Here is a 14953-nt window from a genome sequence, read left to right as displayed (position 1 = left end):
ATGTTTATGCATTTGTCGTCAGCATTCATTGCAAAAGGGAATCGTTCTGAGAGTGGATGTGAGGACATCAGGGTCAAATACCCCAAAAAGTGAGCCGTAACAATCACAGAGTGTTCTGCACAATTAAAAAAACTAACAAAACACCGTTTGTATGTTTAAATAGAGTATTTATTTTTCGACATTACATCAATATGCAATTTATAGGTTTCATTTTAAAAGCCTTTCCTTCATTGTTGAAAATGACCCTGAAGCACAGCTTACGAATCGTCACATGGCGATAAGGAATAAACTGAAAATTAGTGACATAATTCACATCGCGATAATGAGTGTCATAACTCTTCAGTCGTACGAAAATACAGTCATTGGAATCGGGCTGTTATTTTGTTTCAAAGTTTTTTTTAATAATGTCTCAATATATTGAATTCATTTCCGACAGTAATCTAACATATCAGATAATAATAAAAAACACGCCGTTGTCGAACGTAGACAGGCACCGTCCCGGAAGCGGATTATTTCACATAAGGCGGTGTGTTTCCGGTGTGTAATTGAAGAGACTGGTTATTTATTGGTTTAACGTAGCTTGTCAAACAGTATGACCCTAATCTAGTCTGGACTCTTTGAGGTGAATAAAAAATATCTATACATACAAATAAGAGATAACACTAGTGCAACAAGAGAGGTTTGTCAAACATTAAGCACCCCCCTACCCCTGAGCGCCATGCTGTCAGGAATATTTGAACAATGGAATGAAACATGCACGGACCGAAATGAAAGCTGATTTTTCTTTGACATTGGATGCCTGTGAGGCAGTTTGAAGATTATGACCATTGAAATTTTAAGAAGAAGGTACCGTTTTAATCATGTTCAGATGATGACTGATTTTCGCAAATACACATGTATTCTCTTAGCAACAGGGAATAAGGAAATATGATGTAGATTTTAATAACCTATATGAGTTGTGACCTTGACCTTTGACTCTATGTAACCTGCGGTTGAGACGGATAGGTGATTTCACACAGATATCGATGTGAAAAAAAGGTCACCAGTAAAGCGTCCTATCATAATATTCCCTATCTATCAATTGACAACAAGGGATGTGATTCTCTCAGATTTGGGACGAGTTTTGATAACAGCTTATCAAAAAGGGTTAAAATATGTAACACGCCAATTGTAGCGTTGTCATCGTATGATTACCCAATGTCTGTGCATGTGATAAATATTCATATTGTAATGAAAATTTGCACTAACAAAACAAGAACATTCACATTCGATGGTTAACCTTACACAGCCGTACATACACACACACACACACACACACACACACACACACACACACACACACACACACACCAACTTAAAAATTACCTGTTACAAGTAACATTGGGATGATCCATGATGTCCGTATAATATAACGTATTGAATTGGTATAAATGTATAACCCATTCTGGGCACGAACGGCGTTAGCCTATACTGCATTTGTTTAAGGAATGAATTGCAGTGTTAAGGTCATTATCGGGTTATGAACGGGGCTGGTCAAAGGGTGTGCAGTCCGAAGGACTCCAGTGCACCTTTTTACAGCCCAATTGCGTTCATATCACCGATAATGACATCAACACCGCAATTCATTCCTTATATTTACACAAATAGTTAAAAACATACTTTAATTCATTTAAAAAACATTTCAAAAAACCTTTCTTACCCATTCTGTAAATAGAATGACCCGACTATAACCAGAAGCAATTATTTGAAATCGCTTTTAAACGTTAAATTGAAACACTTATGGAGGCAATGCATTTAAAATATGATAAATTAACACTTTTGAAAATGTTGATTTATATTCTACGGGACTAGCTGACACAATACAAACAATAACAAGATAAATAGTTTTCATGTATATTGTTATGCGATGAATCGCGATCCGAACATATCCGAAGATGTTGCGTTCATCAATTTGCCGAAAGGAAGTTCATTTAAGGAATTGAAGTTGAGGTGTTACAATTAAAAAAAGAGAAAAACAGTGAAAGGAGGAAATGGTACATTTAAATCAATATGCATGTGTTTACGTTTTAATTGCCCTTTCGCACTACCCTGCATGCCGCGCTATATTCCGGGATCGAACTCGTCAGGATTCGCAACGAAAAGTCAAAAATTCTCTGGAAAAGCAACCAAGATTACGAGTATTGTTCGATGACTTAAGAGTTGATAACCCCTTCGGATTTGATATGATATCATTCTTTGTACAAGTTAATTTGTACTAGTTTTCACGATCGTACATTTTGGTCATGTGCATTTGATGTGCGATAAGAAGCTTCATGAGTAGATGCTGAGTTCACATTTACAACTTTTTATAGGTTTTTCATCAATTTATCAAAGTATCGTTAAGGGAATAATTGACTGACAATGTTCATGAATGCTAAAAGAATGTATTTCATCTAAAATGCATTAACATTGCATCCCTCTTGATCTAGTATGGTTATCGTGAAACACACGAGAAATGGCGTAACCACTCGAAACTTGTTGAAGGAGATTTGCCATCACTCAGCACGCTTATCAAATAGCTAATATTATCCGCCCTATGTTCTGATGTGTCGTACTTAATCGTAAAGACTCGGTTGACGGTTTTGGCGCCGAAAACAGGACAGACCATACGAAAATAATTGACAACATACACTTACTTTGCTGTGTTCATGGAAGTTAATGCTCTTTTTAAAATTTTATCTTTTGAAAGAGATGTACGAAATGTGAAAAAAACTAGTTCAAATTCATACCACTTTAAGCCACACCCACATGTTCATAACATCATATGCGTTATGACCTTTATACAACTTGTAATTAAAGACGTTCCAGCGTGGTAGGTTTAGAAGTAGTCAATAAAATCGGTTCACATTTCGCCATTCAGATGTATGCCCATAAGATAAGGCTTATTATGCGTCGCAACCTACTGAGGAGGTCTAAGCTTGAATTGTGTACACTTTATCGCTTTAAACATCTGCTGATTGATTGTATATATATATATATATATATATATATATATATATATATATATATATATATATATATATATATATATATATATATATATATATATATATATACATATAAGCTTTAATATCTAATGTAAGAACCGCATCATCATAATGTAAATTGTCATTTCTTTGTTCATAACATGCTTTATCTTTTCATTGAACTATGGATATAAAGGTCGTAATGTTTTGTTTAGAAAATTATTCATTTGAGTGTATTCCGATGATCTTCTTTGTTGGGAGTTGTTCGGAGAAATTTTATCTAACCTATTCACTTTAGTGTTCACCTTTTTATTGCATTTTTGTCGGCGGGTATTTTCGCTTCCTTTATGCGTGGGGCCAGTATTGATATCCACTTGTGATCAATCGCAAGATCTCTGAAAGTAACATATGTTATAAGACGAAGTAAAAGTTGATCATTTTTATTCACACTGAACAACATGTCATCTCATACTTGCATGCATTAATCAAAGAAAATTAACGTTTATAAACATAACTAAAGAAATTTAAATAACAACAGGGGCTATACACATACTGTTCACAAATAAGAAAAAATAGTTTTTATTCGGTTAACAGTCTCTTGTTTGATATAAGCCAATTAAAACATTTAATGTTTGATTGTCTAGTTCTGCTCCACCAATCAAATTGTCAACATTCTTCTCAATTGTGCAATACGAAAATTACCTGAAACATAGGGTTTGTGTGTGTGTATGTGTGTTTGCGCGCGTAAGTTTGTGTGTGCGTATTAGCGTGCGTGTGTGTGTGTGTGTGTGGGGGGGGGGGTTGCGTACGTTTGTGTGTTTGTGTGTGGGGTGTATTATAACTGATTTGTTAGTATTTCTTTGGATAGCGATTATACAAAATCAAATCGACGTATGTACACTATTTAGAAAAAAGACAATGGTTCCAAATAAGCAAACCACTTCAAACACCACGTATATTAAGTGCTCAGAATGTATTTGTAGAAATGCTTGTTTTGTTGGATTAGTGGAACTAGTTATGCACCTATTGATATCTGTCGAGTTATGTTTATGAAAGGAAATCCTTATTGTATGTTTGTAAGTGAACAATTAAATCCGACTGAATAGTATAGTTATATATTTTAAAGGAATTTAAACATGTTAGGATAAGTGTGCTAGCACCCGTATCTCACACTTGAAGCTATTAATTATGTTATCTTTGCACGTTATGTGTCTCTCGTTTTATGTCCATTGTTTTCTTCGTGTCTTATTAGTTTGGTTTTGCTTCAATGTTTGACTCTAGTTTTTGTTTATTATTATTTCGGGGAGATATGGACTGCAACATTCATGATAATTTGTCGCCTTGACATACATGTTATGTCTTACATCTTATATTATGCAAAGATAATAACAGCTATTTTGGGGTATTCATTAACAAGCCTCACCTGTTTGGATCCAATCGTATCTAAATTATCTCAATGTCTTCCCACAGTTGTAAAAGCCGACAAGGAACATGCATAATTGTTGGGGGAAAAAAACGAAAGACAAAAAACGCTGAGAAAACGCTGGCGGAGTGGCCGCCTCCAATGCAAACGATAGAATGATGATATTTCCGTCATGTCCTCAGACTCCCACCACTCGTTTATCTTGGTGAAGGTCAGCACATTGTTTGTAACCGTTAACTCTCATCGACCCTTCGGTTACAAAGCTTGCGGTCAGTTCCGAACAACTTTTGTCAGCATTCTTATTTTTACCACTCTTTTTCACTTTAGTTGAGACGTTGTCGATTTTCAGAATGTTGCTAATTTTTTCACATTTATATTTGATACGATGCCTACAGTCTAAGAATTGTTTTAGCGACTCGGCTGACAGAAAATATGGCATCAAGTTTTCAGGAGTACATTCATCCCACTGGCCCTTTTTATTGCAATTCTGTGTTGTTTGAAATAGTGCACGTATGCATTCAGCAATTTGTAGGCGTTCTAACTTAAGCACCCATTTCTTGAGGTTAATATTGCTTGAGAAAGTATCCATTTAAGCAGATTCGTTGATCGCAGTTATTAATAACAAGAGGCACAAAAGGGCCTATGCTCTACTGGCATGGCTCGGGCCGAGGTTGTTTGCATTGTCGCACTGGTCTCTTGTGGGACGATGTCAGTGGGGGGGGGCAGTAATGACCCAAGGGTCATAATTTGAACAAACTTTACATGATGACTTGGCTAAAAATAGACTTCGCTCAAGTAAACTTGGCTAAAAGTAGACTTATCTAAAAATAGCATTTTTCCATACTTTCAAGACCCATAATCCAGGCATGCATGGGCAGATCTGGCTGGTTTTCAAAAGGAACCGAGTTCTAATGGATATCTAAATACTGTACAAGTTTCATCGAGATACAATCAAAACTAAAGACTGCACCATGTTCACAAGCAATTGTTTACAGACAAACTTTTTTTATACTTTCAAGGCCCATAATCTAGGCATGCATGGGCGGATCTGGCTGGTTTTTGAAAGGAACCAAGCTCTAATGGATATCTAAATACTGTACAAGTTTAATAGAGATGCAATCAAAACTGAAGACTGTATCGTGTTCACAAGCTAGTGTTTACACACTAGCATTTTTTATACTTTCAAGACCCATACTCCAGGCATGCATGGGCAGATCTGGCTGGTTTTCAAATTGTTGCCTTTGGCCAGTAGAGCTAAAAATTAATCATTAACACAACATTTTGATTGAACAGTGTCTGAAATTACATCTGCAAGGGTCATGGTTTCAGTTTTACTCATCACAATACCTGTCTTTTTTGAATTTAATTTCAGCCAATAGAGACTCTTCTTGCTGATTAGCCACACCTCTGTATTAATACATGTTGCATGCTATCACAACAGTTAAGTTCTCAATGACTGTTATCTAGCACTAGTAATAAACCATAGAACTGTTGTTATTTCTTGTTATAAACACAACATACTGGCGCCGAGGATGTTTAACTAAAACTTATTATTATTTCGGGAATTTTTATCCATTTGTGCCTGACATTCTGGGTGATAATTTAGATGACGAACTCAGATTTTATTGGAACTTTAAACGCGTTCAACTTTGCTTGTGCATTATGGATTTCGAAAGAGGAGCGTTTTACAGATGTACTTTGTAGAAAATAGTTTTGGTGACGAGAAAAGGGTTAACGCTTTATTAAATCTGTTGGGTGAGAAGACGTATGCATTGTTGAGGAACTTAACATCACTCCAAAATCCAGCAGAGAAGAATTACCAGGAACTTTGTGAAATATTTCAGACACAGTTGTCCCAAACCTCTGGTGATTGCGAAACGGTTACCTAGGTGAAATCGAGCTGGACACTGGGTCTGCAGTTACCATTATTTCAGAACAAAACTTAAAACAGTCGTTTGGAAATATCAAACTGGATAAAACAACTATTAGCTATTATCATATTTTGGGGAAACAAAGAGCAAGTTGGATCTGCAAACGTGCGTGTTGACTACAGCAACCAAACAAAGGATGTAAGACTTAAACTTGTGTAGTTAAAGGCAACCTACCATCCTTATTTGGGAGAGGCTGGTTGAGTGAGATAAATATTGACTGGACCAGCGTTATGCGCGTCAATAACATTGAATCGCAACAAGATTATTTTGCGAATATGATGAATAAATATGATTCTGTATTCAGCGACGATATTGATGACGCTAAAGGCTTGAATGCGAAATTAACGCTGAAAAGACGAAGCCACACCCAAGTTCATGAAGGCAATGTCGGTTCCGTTTTCAATGAAACCAAAACTCGATTATTACGAAGGTAAATACAAGCGATTGGGCTACACCAAGCGTACCTCTTTTGAAATCAACGGGAGATGTCAGGAAATGCGGAGATTCAAGGTCACGGTAAACCAGGCGCTGAAGGTCGACAAGTATCCACTTCAACGTGTGGATGACATTTTCGCTAATTTGCCACAGGGACAAAAATTCACGAAACTGGATTGATGCCAGGCGTACCTACACTTGGAGGCCGACAAAGCCAGCAAGGTGTTACTGACAATCAATACTCATTGGAAACTATACCGCTTTAACCGGTCTGTGTATGTCTTAGTAATATTGATGATATTCTAAGCTATCAATCTTAGTGATAAACGTGATGATTTTCATTTTAAAATAATTAATTACACGTACCCTTCTTTAGATGTTACTGTTCCTAGTTCACCATCATATGGTGTTTTTATTGCACAGTTAATAAGATTTGCTAGAATATGTAACGATGTAAGAAAATTTTCTCAAAATATATAAATGGTCAGTATAATCTCATATTCAAGTACAGTAGTAGTCTTAAATCGGTGATTGCTAATATTATTGCTCATCCCGATTTTGATGGTGATGTTTTAAAGAAAATTCGTAAAATTAAAATGTTTCCTGCAGGTAGTTGGGCAGATAGACTTAATGAATTACTTGGATTTTATCTAAACCGTGGATAAAAGGCATTATTTTGAAGAGCACTTGCCTTCTAGTTTTTGAAGATGAATACCTGAAACAAAATATAGGGTTAAATATAGCATCCTTTTATAACTAACTAAGCATTCAGTCCTTTGATTTTTTATGAAGCTTTTGCTAATTCATGTTATCTTTAAACCGTATTTGGCGAACACGTTTTTGGTTGACTTGGAGTGTTTTGGCATGTGACTTCATTTTCGTCAAATATTTTACATTTTTAAATTATTTGGATGGAAATATTAGCTAATACATGTCGTTTTATTTTTAATAATGTTTTCCTTATTTGTTCCCAGTTTTAGTACAATGATGCGTTTTATTATGAAACTCTATGATTTCGTAGTTTTAAACATTTTATTTTATAACGCAGACTGTGTGGAATGCTTATAGTTTCAAACAATGACTGCATCGTATCTTTGAAAAGTTTTTGCATTAGGTGCTTTGTATCCCTCCGTCTGCAGATAGAGTTGGGATCTCTTATCATAGAAATACTTGGGGTTTACCTATACGTTTATTATTATTTGTTTTATTGATAAGTTTCCTCAAGTTAATGCATACTTTGATAAGATGATCCTTTTGCGTTTTATCTTTATTAAGGATTGTCGGGATAAGAGTGAGGTTTGTGCACATAAACTGGTTTTTGCCCCCAGTAAATTTACATTTTACTGACCGTTCCAAGGCGGTATCTAACAATTCTTGATAAACATACTAGTACCTATTTTTTTATACACAGTATGTTTGCACTGTGCTGTTTGTGGAGTTTTGTGCTGTTCTTCTGTTTTTCTTGTTTGTGATTTTATGTTATATGTCTTTGGCGTTTACCCGGTGCCACTAAACCCGGTTTATGTTTAAACATTTTGCTTCTGAGCTTGTTTCTGTAGCTTTTTGCATATATATGGAATTGCCTCACTCCAAGCGATATGGCAGCGAACAATGGACACACTACTTCCAGGGAACTCCGGGAGTACAGTGTATACTGGATCACATCATTGACACAAGGGACAGTGATCAATCGCACTACGAAACAGTTTTATCACGCTTGAGTGATTATGGATTAAAAGTTAACAAAGATAAGTGTCAGTTCTTTCAGGACAAGGTTACATATTGTGGTCATGACATTGATAATAGTATTGTGGAAATATAAAACGACAAGATTCAGTCGGTGCTGGACACGCCTGTTTCACATGATGTTACTTCATTGAGGGCTTATATTGGGGTTTGAAACCACACATATCTGCCAAATCTTGCAACCGTTGTAAGTCCTTAAAACGCACTTCTCCAGAAAAATCAAAAGTATAAATGGTCATATGAATGCGAAAGAGTGTTTACAGATTCGAAGCGCTTGATCACATCACAGCCGTAGCTAACACATTACAATCTGGTACTTCCGGCACGGCTCGCAACGGACGCATACCCTGTCGGTATTTCCGATATATTGTCACATGTCACATGTTATGCCGGACAGCTCCGAAAAGCCGATAGCATTCGTGTCGCATTCCTTTACAAAGGCGGACGTAAGTATGCGCAAATAGACAAAGAAGCATTAGGGATTTTTTGGGCAGTAACATGTTTATACACGTATTTGTATGGCAGACATTTTACTTTTGACAAATTGCCAGCCGGGTACCACCGCGGCTCATGTTCAAAAATATGCGTCGAGTACAAGAACACTAAGCGACATACGAGCGTAAATGGTTTGTCTAGATTGCAGGCACCGCACACCGCCGAAAATTATGACAATGATATTGAAGAAGTGTTATACACCTCTCAAATTGATCAGTTTAAACTCATCTCGAGCGTTTGTTATCGCGTATGTTCAGTTATGTAGAAAACGGCTGGGACGAAAATCATAATCTAAGCTATTTCTCGCTTAGGAATGAACTCGCAATTCATCGTGTGTGTTTGATGTGGGGAAACCGGGTAGTAATTTCAATAAAATTACGGTCCAAGGTATTAGACACAGTTCATTCAGAGGACATCATGAGATTGTCAAAATAAAAGTACTGGGTAGAAATTACATATGGCGGCCCGGTATTGATAGTGAAAGATAATGATAGATGGTCAAAGATGTCATGGTTGTCAGATGGAACAAAGACAGCCAACACATGTTTACCTTTATCCGTGGGAATGACCGAGTTCCAGTTGGAAACGTATACACCTCGATTTTGCTGGCCCATTTCTAGGACGAATGTTTATTGTATCGATGCAGATGGCAAGCAGTTATAGAAATGAAATCGAAAACTGCCGAACGTACGATAAATGAATTTCAAATTATATTCTCCAGATATGGTCTTTCGAAACAATGCTTTATAGACAATGGACCTCAATTCATTTTTGATAGTTTTGCAAAGTTATTGCATAATGCATACTAAAACAATCGACAAATGGTCTCTTTTAAGGTTCAATGCTACTTTTACATGCTACATTTCTGCTATACAAGCTATGGATGGCGGAACTGACGAAATTGGCTTGAAACTCGGCAATTTTCTATTTTTATACCGCACAGCTATGTATTCCAACACCAAACGGAACACCGTCAACACGTTTTTTCGGTCGAAAAAAGCACTCAGCTCGATGTGCTCAAGCCGTACACAATGCAATGTGTTCAAGACAAACAAATGAAATTGTCATTAGCAGGAAAACAAACATTTAGGGAACTTGAGCAAGGTCATAGAGTACTTGCGTGCGATTATAGGCCGAGCGTAAAAGCAAAATGGGTTACAGGGACTGTGGTATCAAGGGGTGGACCCTTGATGTATAAAGTATTTATTGTAAATGCCTCAGGAAAACGACACATTGATCAGTCACAGCCCCCCAAAATAGACGAAAATCAGACTCAAACTGAGATACCAGAGTTAACAGGATCAATGCAATTATATCACGGTCAAGGGTATTTCAATACACTACCCGATTCACAACATTTAAAGCAATTAGCCCCAGATGTTCGTAGTAAATAATGAACCGCCCCAGATCGAAGAACGTCGTAATCCACAAGGCGATAGGCATCCGCCGAAAAGATAAGCGTACAATTCGAGAGCACCCGTCAAGAGGCATTGTAAATTAATGTGCTTGATTAAATGACGCTTGAGTGGTGTTGCTAATTGATAGTTGCTATTTCTAATGTATTTTATCAGATATACATATCAATTTATTCCATATCTTAATTATATGTGTATTGCTTATCAATAATCGCACGGTTAAAATAATATTTTCAAGATGTAAAACAGAAACAGTTTGAATGATGTAATGTCTTTATATTTTAAAGGTGAGAACAGTTATTCTCCAGTGAAGGGGAGAACTGTGTATTTAACTTCAGCCGATAACGACACCTCTTGCTGATAAGCCACGCCTCTGTACTACTACATGCTGCATGCTATCACAGTTGTTTAGTTCTCAATAACTGTTCTTTAGTACTAGTAACAAACCGTAAACTGTGTTATTTCTTGTTGTAAACACAACAGAGATGATCTTTGTCCTTCTGAATTTTGTTAACAGCATGTATGTTCTACAAATATTTACGATACAAGCACCATGGTCACATTCAAAGTTGATCAGTTTTGACATTACTGTCTGATTATGCACCTAAAGCTCCTCTATTTATTCCTACTTGTTTTATTTCCCCTTTTTACAAAGGTTCCTTATGAAATTGATATACAATCAATGGTTTTTCGTCCGTCGTTCAAACAACTAAAGTCCATCAAAAGACTGACAATAATTGTGAATACCGCTTTCGTGCCACTTAACATGCACAGCATAAGCAGTAATGCGCATTATGTTACAAGGTAAGCTATGTCCTTTTGGAAACCATCCGTGATTTCTCATTTTCCCAGCTCCTGTCCACGTCCTCAATTAGGAATATTACAGTTTCAGAGGCACGTTCCCTTTTCAATTGATAATGTACCTTGAAGGACTTTTCAATACTTCCCAAAAGAGCAATAATTTACTTGACAGATGCAGACGGCAGATCTTCTGTTGCTACACAGGATTGGAAAACTTCCGCCTAATTCTGTATTTTTACTTTCAGACATCATGTACTCCTTTAACTTAAACTGTTTAATCGAGTGTTTGGTTGATTTGGAAGGTTTTCGGCAGTCGTAAATACTCATCGCTATTTTCACTGATGTTTGGATTACCTAAAAATACATTTTGATTTTAAGCACGTATGTTTGGCCGTGAATAACCTACAAATGTTAAAATCATGATTTGTACAGATAATGAAAATATGACTATAATTTGGTTTAACATGATACAAACTATACATGTGCAGTGGTAAAAAGAAATCGTATGCATAGTTCTTTCTTTATTACTTTCTATGAGGCATTAAACTATATATTGGTGTTAAGCTACATTATTAAATATTAAATAAATTCATTTTTGCAGTGTCTATCTACTCAACATTATATTGTATCTTTAATTGAGTTGACAAAAACAGTGTGCAATATTCACAAACACATTGACACTTGTTTAAAATTTCAGTTTCAAATGCACCGATATTATGATTTTGTTGACTTCAGTTCAATATATCGCTGATTACAAAGGTTTATACCCGTTTAAACAAATCGTCTGTGTCAATTATGGACATATTCATACCCATTTATCGTTTAGAAAGGAAGTTTAACGAGTTGTTTATGGATAAAACAATATGATTTAATTGTATGATAAACTTCATTTTACTTTTCAATCATACCGTCGGTTTGAAAGGAAAACGAGTGATTTTCTATATAAAATTCGATGTGCTTTTTCTTATATAAGCACAAACCTATTGCATATGTTGATTTCATCTTATGTCATCATCATGTCTGAAATCTATGGTTAGTCAAAAAGACAGACCATGAGAAAATGCAATTAATTTTACATAAAATATTTACTGGAATTGTGTTAAAATATCAATATCTACTTGACATTCAATATGAAGTTCCGGGTTTTTCCTGTTGCAACATTTCCCAACTGAAGCAGTGTGTGTCATATTTGTATGCTACAAAAACGTTTGTATTCTGCGCCTTCCGATACCACAGCGGGATAATCCCATTGTAAAAAAGGAAAACGATTAATACAGTGAGGTATGATTCATGTATGAAGACGCAGGGCCTTCTTCATAGTTGCACTAGTCAGTGGACCTAATCGCATGAAAAATTATCGTTTAGTCATTTGTTTTGCCAATGCAGTTCTTTTCAGGAACACAATGACTAAACAAAACAAATAATGTTAATTAGCTTTAATTTTCCTCTTTAACTTATGTTTTTGACTTACAGGGCACATTTAACCTAAAACGTTGCTTCCGTACCGAAAGCAAATGATCTACTTTCACAGGTGTACAATTTATAAATAATGAGAAAAAACAATCAGAACTATGTTTCTGAATTTGATTATTTTGTCTTACACATATTTTACTTTAGGTCATTTAATTTTTGTATACATTGCCATCAATGATACAAAATTCATCTAACTGTTAAACTTATGAAAACAACATATTATTACGTTGGTTATGAAAGACTGCGTTGTGCTTTTATCAAAACAATGTAGACATGCTTTATCTTCAAAGGTATAAGAAAACATTGGAGACACAAGACGTTAGCAACAGTTAATTGTTAACTTTCATGTTTTGAAATTGCTACAGTGGTTCACAATTTGTTTCCTACTAAATTACTATTAATGAGCACCACAACCTATTCATTGGCACCACAACGTTCAGAAAATCGAGCGTAGTGCAGCTAGTATAACAAATAAGGTTCTAAAATTTGTAACGCGGCAACCTTTTGTCAATAAAAAAGCCACACACATGTAAAGAAAATGCTTAAACCTAAGGTACGAGGACAATTCTCACGAAAATCCAGATTTTTACGTTGTCAACACTAACGTCTAGCAAGTTATGCAAGTTCTAGATGATCAGATATTAAATTTCAATCAGAACTTTTACCTTTAGAACAACTCATTGCCATTCTTATGTGGAACTACATTCTCCAGTTATTTAAATTTACTCGTATAAACCTCTAAAAATGAAAAATTAGAAATAATACTCACTGTTTACAACCATATTCCACTCAATGGCACTACTACGGAAGACGCGTGGGAGCATTTTCAACACATAACAAAATGTTATGGCTCCAATGATTACCCGGCGTGATTTACATGTCCTGCGGATGCACATTTACAAGTAATCATAGAATCAGATAAATAGTTAGATAAAGGTAATGTTAGTCAGTCAATAATATCCTTTAAATACTTTCGAAATGGCAGTTGAAACCCCCCCCCAGAATTTGTTTATATCCAAAACTGAAATTTACTAGATAACTCAAACACAAACCATGGTGAACAATAAGACTACAATTGTTGTTTAGCCGAACCTTGTCGTAAGTTATCTATGATGTCATTGCAACAAGGTTCAAATTAGCTGCAGCTCCCACCAAGGCAATAATGCAATCTGCTTCGTCCTTCCCCACAAGTTTTGTATAGTAGTTTTGAAGTCCCGTATGCAATTTGATCTTCCATATGCTATTTGTAGTCCTGCAAGTATAGATATGAAAAATCTGTAGTCATTAGTTACACGTTTTACGCCATGAATAGTTCCTTTATCAATTAACACCATACAAAACCCATTACAAAACTATTTTGTTTTATATTACATTGGCTTTATTTATTCAGATTCATGTGTGTCTGATAACCAGGTCTACAGTTTCACTTTTGTCTAATTCAAAGCGAAGTAGAACTCTATAAAGATCAAACATATAATAGTTTTTCTCGGAGCGATCGAATATCGAAAACGTATACTCAAATACTACATAAATAGCTGTAGAATTTAAAGATTAATAAAGTAAGGTGCCATCATAAGGATCAGTTGGAAACATTTTGTTGTTGTAATGCCTGTTGTTATGTATGATTTAGCATTGGAACATGTTTACATACAGTAACATCACTAAATATGAGAGAGTGGAAATAAATCACCAACGTTTCTTATACAAACCATTAGCACATATCAATTTGTTTTTGTCAAGCTTGGCTATTTTTGATGTCTTAAATTTTTCCGTTAGTATGTTATCGTATGCTGTTGATTCGGTTCGAAATGCCAAATCATGAAGTGTTCAGTTTATGAGTATATATTGAGTCAAACACGAAGGAGGACATGTAGACAAAAATAAGACAAATAAATTGTGTATTTAAATCAAAGTATTTCTTAATAGCAATGTGAAATATTGCACAAACACTACTGGATGCACATGCCATTTAACATGGTTTAAAACCCTGTAAAATATCCGTGAAAAAAGCAAAAACAATTTATCACCCCAATATTTCTTGCATGACTTAATTTAACAGGTTTCATAATATTAATGAGTAACTTCTTAAAATACCATTAATACACACATTCTTGGCAATGAATCATGCCATTAAAAATATAGTTTGGTTACTAAAAAGTTTAATGGCTTCGAAAAAACAATGAAATTGTCTATATCTTTAATTTGACAGGATTATTCATAGCCATGGCC

Source organism: Mya arenaria, chromosome 7 (assembly GCF_026914265.1).
Source record: "Mya arenaria isolate MELC-2E11 chromosome 7, ASM2691426v1".
Taxonomy (NCBI): domain Eukaryota; kingdom Metazoa; phylum Mollusca; class Bivalvia; order Myida; family Myidae; genus Mya; species Mya arenaria.
Note: the sequence above shows the minus strand (reverse complement) of the source record.